Here is an 8,885-nt window from a genome sequence, read left to right on the forward strand (position 1 = left end):
ACCTAAGAGACGGCATTGAGTCCGGTTAGCTAGTTCCGAGGGCCGATTCTCCCCTCTTTACTTGCTAATTAGCTTTGATCTCATCCTATGTACTAGGCTTGGTTGTATTCGATATTCTTACTCTCCATATTTATAATATATGATTTGCAATTTCCGTTCCTATATACGTGTTGATGTTTATTGCTTGTTTTGATACTCATAATTGACTATTGTGTAGGGAAACGCGATTTCCGACGCCACTCGGGCTATCTTTAGGGATTCATATAGGTGTTGCCTTACCGGAAGTGACAAACCGGAAACCGTAGGAATTGACACACCACGGAACTTACGGGCCCTAGTTTCTGATCCCCAGCATTAGACACGCCTTGACTAGGAACCACGTAGTCTAAATACTTCACGGGTCGGTCGAACTACACGTAGTCGTCTTTGCAAGAGTAAATCGTCAACCGAATATATTCGGAGTTATTGCATATTATATTTATAACTTATCGTCACCCATATCATTCCGTGGAGTTTTCCGTTACATAAATCTGTCTCACCAATAGGTTAGGAGTAATTTGTAGTTGTGTCCCACACCAACTCAAAGTATTCACCGCTTAGATAACGTATAAAACCAAATCGTCTAATACTTGTAGTTATAAATCCCGTGGATTCGATACTCGGTCTTAACCGGATTATTACTTGATACGACAGGGTACACTTGCCCCTAAGTAGTGACATCTAGTAGATACAAAGCACTTAGAAAGACGACATCCATAGTCATAGTGCAATCATCGTAATATACATTTCGCCGTTAAAAAGAACACTACTAGGTGACACGCATCAAGTTTTTGGCGTCGTTGCTGGGGATTTATAATTTCTTGCAATATTAGACAAAAGCATTTTATTGTTAGTCTAAGCATTTGTAGATATTACTCTCTTTTTATGAATAATTTATTTTGCTTCTTGTTGATATTAATGATTTGTTTCATGGTATGATGCTTCATAGTCGTCATCGATGGGACGACCGCATGGATGACGAATGCCCACACTCAACCTTGCAATTCGATGTGGTAAACTCTATGCTTAAAGATATTCATGAAGGATTATCTAACACTGAGACATATTTCAGGGAATTGGGAAATCTATTGGCCAGATTGAAGTCTCCTCTTGATTCCGCCGCGGACGAATCAATTCGAGAGTCCAATTCGGTTTGTCAAAATGGGAAGCTCGAGTTAATTGAGTTTTCTCAAAAGGATTCCCCAAATAATAAAGGTCGTCTCAGTTGTGAGAAAACGAACATCGATGAGCCGGTTGTGTGCGGACCCATGGAAATAAATCCAAAGCTAGAAGAGTCGGAGGTTCCTTCTACCTCGGAATATTTCGCTCTTTTTGAACTACCAAAGGAGTCAAAAAGGGAGCACACTAAACTCTTCAATAATTTCTGTAAATATAGTTTTTGGTTTTTGTTAAATTCTTTTGAAGCTAACAATCCGTTTTGTAGGTACGAGTTGTTTATTCAAGAATTTAAATTTCTAACGCGAATGGAAGCATACACCTAGGAGGAAATTCTAAGTCGAGCTCACCGACTATAAAGTAGCGCTTCTTGGGAGGCAACCCAAGCTCGAATAAGGGAGTTTTTCGTTCCCAGCTTTTACTTTCCACTTTCGTTTTCCGGCCGATTCATTTCATTTCTTTGAGTTATTCTTATCAATTTTTATCTTCATTTCCATTTTTATTTTTATTTTTATTTCTATTTTTCATAAATTAAAGGAAAAACAAATCCCTTATTAATCCAAAAAATTTTTTGAGCTACGCGGGACGTACAACCCCATGCGCCCCGCGTAGTTGTGTGTCTGCCCATTTTACTCAATAAAAGACACACTACGCGGGGCGTATCTCCTATCATGCCCCGCGTACCCATCGGTGAGTAAACCCCTTTCGAATAAACGCCACGTGGGAGGACACGCGGGACGCGCCCTAGGGCACGCCTCGCGTATCCTCGGGGAGTTGTGAATTACGACTCCCCATGACAACTTTCCTTCCCTCAAACTTCCCATTACTCCTCTTCCCTATACACCTTTTCCACTTCCACATTCCACCTTCTTTTCCATCCAATCAACCCTCATCTTTTCAAATTCAAAACTCACTCCACAATAAATTTTGTATTAACTACCTCCTTAATTACAAATTAAAAAATAAAAACATTAAAAAAAATTAATAATTAAACATAAAAATCATAAAAACTCATTAAAAACTCATAAACCAAAAAATTAAGAATCAGAAAACTGATCAAAAACCGAAAAAAAATCCTTCCACGCGGGGCGTATCCCCATGTACGCCCCGCGTCCTCGCCCTTTTTTTTCCATCAAAAAGGGGCAAGAGGTGCGATACGCGAGGCGTGCCCCCCTTCACGCCCCGCGTACCCCTCTGGGAATCCGAGTTTTACTTGGATTCCCCACTCTCCCCTTATATAAACCCCTCATTTTCTTCTTCTTCTCCCTCACAACTCACTCAACCTTCCCACAACCTTGCTCCACACTCTCTAAAACCCCTCACTCACACCATGGTTAGGCGAAAACACACCGCCGACATGCGTCCCCCACAATCCACTAGGGCCCGTTCTTCCCATTCCGCCCAAAATCAACAACCATTACAATCACCCGAACGGGAACAAACACCACCACTCACCCGCCAATACCGGGCTCATTTTCATCTCCTAACCGAAGAAGAAGCCCACAACTACCAACTACTCTCCACCGCCCATATTATGGCGCTCCCGTACATCCAACGAAGCACACTCGATCACTACAATCTTGTTAGCATTTTCGAAGCTCGTCTTCGTGACCTCGGGTGGTACGATCATTTTTGCACCCGTCAACTCATCTACCCTTCTTTAGTGATCGAGTTCTACACCACCCTCACCTCTAACAACGTCCCCGGTGCCGCCCTCTTCAACTTTCGCCTCCACAACCAACCATTTTCCATTGACACCCAATGGATCCGTAACCATTTCACCCAACAAGCGGAGGGTGGCATCGCCCATTGGCCCGAGGGTGCTTCCGCTCATGAATTTTGGACCTCCATCACCGGGTCCGATCATTACGACATCTCCAACCTCCGTCCGGCTCACTCTCATGAGGAGGAGGGTTCGGATTCGGATATGGACCTCAATTTCAGTCCTCCGCCTAACCATGACTTCAATTCCATCTATGCTCGGTTGGACGCCTTGGAAGGCCACCAACGTGCCGATCGAGCCCACTACGACAACCACTTCGCCACCCTCAACACCCGTTTTGACACCCTTGAGGCTAATCGCCTCATGGACCACTCCACCTTCATCACCCGCTTCAACTCCATCGAGGCGCAACAATGTGAGGATCGGGCCCATCTCGATGCTCGCTTTGATGCCCTCACCAACTCCTTCGCCTCCTACTTCAACCTCCATGGCAATCCCCCTCCGCCTCAACCATAGTTTCCTTTTTTTTATGTTTTCCTTTGTTTTGTGTTTTCGTGTTTATTTTAATTCGTTTTATTTTCGTTTTAGTTCATTTTGTTTTCTTGTAATTTTGCTTTCTGTTTTAATATCTATGTAGTGTATTTTTATGGTTTCCGTTCATATTTCGTGTTTATTTTTCACAGTTTTTCTGCCATAAATAACATTCACGCAGGGCGTACTCGCCTTTACGCCCCGCGTGATCATCATTTTTCATAGATAAAATGCCCAGAAACTCAAACACGCGGGGCACCCCACTTCGTGCGCCCCGCGTATTTGAGTCTCTGCCCAATAAGAGCTCAAAACGTACCTCCCATGCGGGACGCCCTAGGGCACGCCTCGCATAGGACCCAAAGTTTGAAGAGCCTAATTTTTAATTCCATGTTTATTTTTGTTTTTGTTTCTTTCTTCTTTTGCGACGTCCTTGGAATAGACGTCATTTCAATAACGCGGAGGGCCATGCAACCCCGCACTTTCAGTTTGTTTTGCACTAACAAAAACAAAAATAAATAAAAATCAAATAAATAACAGAATAGTTAAACTAATTTATTGATTCTTTAAATTTTTCCGACACGCTACCCCCCCCCCTCGGAAATAAAATAAAAGTTCCGTTATTTGTCCTTAAAATAAAAAGACGGAACACAAAGGATCGGTTTTAATAAGAAATTTTAGTCTTAATTTTGAAGTTCTAGAATTCATGCAAAGCCTAGGTTTATACTAAACAAAAGCATTGAGTCCTAACCCACATGTCATCTCCATAATGAAATTTAAAAAGGCAATAAAAATGGGATGTTTGAAAAGTTTGGCGAAGACTCGATAGTACACAATTTAAACCCGAATTTTTGTGAGGTAATTTTGAGCCTAAAAGAGTTCATACGAGAACTCGATTTCTTTCACAATTTTCGAGAGCTTTGACTTCACTCGACTCATAGAGTTTGCACCTAATACCGGGTTTAGTACACTTATTTTGGTATAAATGGCAATAGATGATAAAACGAACCCACTTAGGCTAATTCTTTTCTTAAATTATTTTTTTCGCTTTCATTAATCTCTAGGAAACCCCCTCGAGCCTATTAACCGACTTTTTGTTATTAATACCCTTTTTAACATTTAACCCTTTTTCCTCTTGTTTAAATACCAACAAGATCAAATCGCACCAAAATTATCAGAAATAAGCCAAAGGCCTTGACAAGTAAGCACCAAAAGCTTTCGAAATCGTTTTTGTGCCGCTCTCAAACGAAAAATAAATAATAATAAAAAACTATAAAGAGCAAAAGGCATTCTCAAGCTCCACCCGAGCAATTTCGAGTCATGTTTTACGAACTCGCCAAGGCCAAAATAAAAATACGGTGCGATCGCCAAAATGGTATTTAAACTCGAGTTTCCAAAAAAATTAACCACTAAAAAAGCCACCCACATTACAACCCCCCTCCGGGTTTATTTTTAATATTACCTAAGCCATAACATAGGAGGAAAAACCCGGATAAAAATGCAAATTCAAAGTGATCTCGAGTAAGTGCAAAGAAGAGTGCTAAAACACCGACCCACCAAAGTTTGAGCGTAAGAGTGAAATCCTTTGGTGAGATACTATCGGGTTCTCAAAAGATAATCAACCCCCGTTATTATTGCCTATTAATTTTAATTATGGAGGTTTCAAACAAGTTTTGGTCGCTCGATTGTTTGCGTAGGTACTCGCCGAAAACTTTGCATAAAACTTTAACTTTGAAATCACGCACTTGGTAAAACCAACCGTCGGTTTGTTTCTTAATAATCTCAATCCCTTGTCTTTTGATTTCTTTTACTTGAGGACAAGTAAAACTTTAAAGTCCGAGGAGGTTTGATAGGGGTATTTTACCCCTATCTTTTAGCGTGATTTACGGTTTAATTTGAGACTAAATAAATAAGTTTAATTACAAAAATAGAGTGTTTTAATAAAATAACGTAGTAAGAATAAAATTCTTAGTGTTAGTTAATTATCTTTGTTTTTGCTTGAATTTATGAAATAAAACGTCAAGCTAACTCGGCCCCTAAGATTTGTATTTCAGGTACGAGCAAGGAGGAAAAATCCACTCAATACGCGAGGCGTATTTCCCTTCACGCGAGGCGTGAAACATGGAGTCGGAAATAATTGTCCTATCCACGAGCACCATGTGGAATCTAGTCATCATACGCGAGGCGTATGCCAACCTACGCGAGGCGTATGACACATGTCAGAAATGATAAGCCCAATCCTGAAAGTCAGACTGCATTGTCTCCTAGGTCAACTATCGGTACGCAAGGCGTGTTTTGGGATACGCAGGGCATACATGATGTATTTCAAGCAATAAAACGCCAGGAGCTCAAACACGCGCGACGTATATCACTATGCGCGGGGCGTGTTAGAGACAACAAGATCTGAATCGGTCCACATGCAGGAGATTTCTGACGGAATGGGCATACACGCAGGGCGTACACCACCATACGCGGGGCGTATTATGGGATTTCTGCACAAAATGATGTTCCTCCATGCTTGCACCTTGTGGAATTACAATCTTGCTCCTAGTTTGATCTATAAATAAGAGTGACTAGCACTCATTTAAAAGCTAACACCTTCTATCACTGAACATACCTTGTATCATATATTTCTTCATATATACTTTTGTAGATAGAGATTTTGATATATAGTTTTAGATTCGGTTTTTATGTAATAAAACTCTCCCACCTTGAGAGCTTGTTCGTTCATTCCAGAATTTCCTCGAAGCTCCGTTCCACCTTCGTTCACCAAGCTCGAGAGTTCCATCTCCAAGACCTAAGAGACGGCCTTGAGTCCGGTTAGCTAGTTCCGAGGGCCGATTCTCCCCTCTTTACTTGCTAATTAGCTTTGATCTCATCCTATGTACTAGGCTTGGTTGTATTCGATATTCTTACTCTCCATATTTATAATATATGATTTGCAATTTCCGTTCCTATATACGTGTTGATGTTTATTGCTTGTTTTGATACTCATAATTGACTATTGTGTAGGGAAACGCGATTTCCGACGCCACTCGGGCTATCTTTAGGGATTCATATAGGTGTTACCTTACCGGAAGTGACAAACCGGAAACCGTAGGAATTGACACACCACGGAACTTACGGGCCCTAGTTTCTGATCCCCAGCATTAGACACGCCTTGACTAGGAACCACGTAGTCTAAGTACTTCACGGGTCGGTCGAACTACACGTAGTCGTCTTTGCAAGAGTAAATCGTCAACCGAATATATTCAGAGTTATTGCATATTATATTTATAACTTATCGTCACCCATATCATTCCGTGGAGTTTTCCGTTACATAAATTTGTCTCACCAATAGGTTAGGAGTAATTTGTACTTGTGTCCCACACCAACTCAAAGTATTCACCGCTTAGATAACGTATAAAACTGAGTCGTCTAATACTTGTAGTTATAAATCCCGTGGATTCGATACCCGGTCTTAACCGGATTATTACTTGATACGACAGGGTACACTTGCCCCTAAGTAGTGACATCTAGTAGATACAAAACACTTAGAAAGACCACATCCATAGTCATAGCGCAGTCATCGTAATATACATTTCGTCGTTAAAAAGAACACTACTAGGTAACACGCATCAATGAACCTTTTTGTCATTTTTTAGTTGGAAATTCCTTCATGTATTTCTCAATAAGAGCCAATTTTGAGCTAGTGCTCTACAATGGATCAATATTACACCATGTTAAATAAAATTGTTATTCTAAAAAATATAAAAAATCGTAGTGGTAAGAATTAGGCCTAATACACAAATAACCCTCTGAACTTGTTCAAGTATTGCAACTGCCTCCTTCAACTTTCAATTGTAACAACTTACCCCTTAAACTTGTTCAATTGTAAAACATAACCCCAAATTGGGATTTTTTTTACCCCGTACTTGAAGCAACAGTAAAAGCGTTTACCGGGATTCGTATCATGCCAAAGATCTGATTATTACACTCCACGAGCGTTGCAGATTTTGCATTTCACGTGTGTCTTCAATTACAGTCCATATCAGCAATTTGGGGTTATATTTTACAATTGGACAAGTTTAAGGGGTAAATTGTTAAAATTTGACAAGTTCGAGGGGTAAATTGTTACAATTGAAAGTTGGAGGAGGCAGTTGCAACATTTGAACAAGTTCAGGGGGCTATTTGTGTATTAAGCCTAATAATTACTAATTTTTTTTATTATAGTTTGGTAATAAGAGAAACAATAAAGTAATATGAAATTTAAAAGGGCATTTAAAAAAAATTGTTTCATATTTGAGAATTGTGGAATCGTTTATAAAATAAAGGGTTAATTATAAAAAAGTACCATGTGGTTTGGCCAATTTGCGATGTGGTATCTGTGGTTTTTTTTTTTTTTTTTTTTTTTTTTTTGTTTTGCAAACGCGAAGTGGTTTGTAATATTTTGCATTTGAGTTTACTTTGTCAGAATTTGATTGATAACGATTTCGAAATGAAAATTTTCAAGAGTTAAATGATATTTTAAACAACTTTAATTCTTCAACTTTTTAGGTTTGATGTCATTTAGGTGTTATTTTTTATGAGAGAGAAAGATAATGTTTAGAGAGAGAAAACTTCAAAAATGATGATTTTGATAAATTAAGAATATGATTCCATAGTAAATATGATACCAAACAAATTTAATTTTTGAAAATTTTCATTTTGAGGTCGTTATCGGTCAAATTTGGGAAAGTAAAAAAAAACATGTAAAATTTTACAACTATACGGTTATATTTACAAAAAAAATTATCACAGATACCACATCGCAAATCGGTCAAACCACATGGTACTTTTTTATAATTAACCCTAAAATAAAACACTACTTATAGTTTTCACTGTTAGTAAACACGACGGGTAGGGGTGTCAATATGGGTTCGCGGGTTGTAAACGTGTCGTGTCGATTTACTCAGGTGACCCATTTATCCCAATCCATTTAATAAATGGATCGACTCGGCACGATTCGTTTAAGAAGCGGGTTGAACGTGTCAATCTAGCTAACCCATTTAATTTTGCAACTCCATATTAAAAAAAAATATTCAACTAAATAAAATGAAAAAGAAAATAAAAACATGCATAATTGCATATGAAAAAATAAAATCCAACAAGATAACTTCAAAAGTCTAAAATCCAAAACTTATAAACAAAATATAAAATTTCAATTCCAAATAACAAATAAACTAAAACTAAAACATTCAATTCAACTTAAACAACAACAAAATTAGTATATTGTTCATTAGTCTTTGATTCAATGTAAACTGAGTCATCAATTTCTTTCAACCCATCCTGAACTATTAAATTTAGAATGTGAGCAGAGCAACTCATATGAAAAAAATCTTCACAGTTTAATAGACCACCATTGCTATTCAATAATTTTTTCAATAAGTCCACACATGTA

Source organism: Euphorbia lathyris, chromosome 2 (genome assembly GCF_963576675.1).
Source record: "Euphorbia lathyris chromosome 2, ddEupLath1.1, whole genome shotgun sequence".
Lineage (NCBI taxonomy): Eukaryota > Viridiplantae > Streptophyta > Magnoliopsida > Malpighiales > Euphorbiaceae > Euphorbia > Euphorbia lathyris.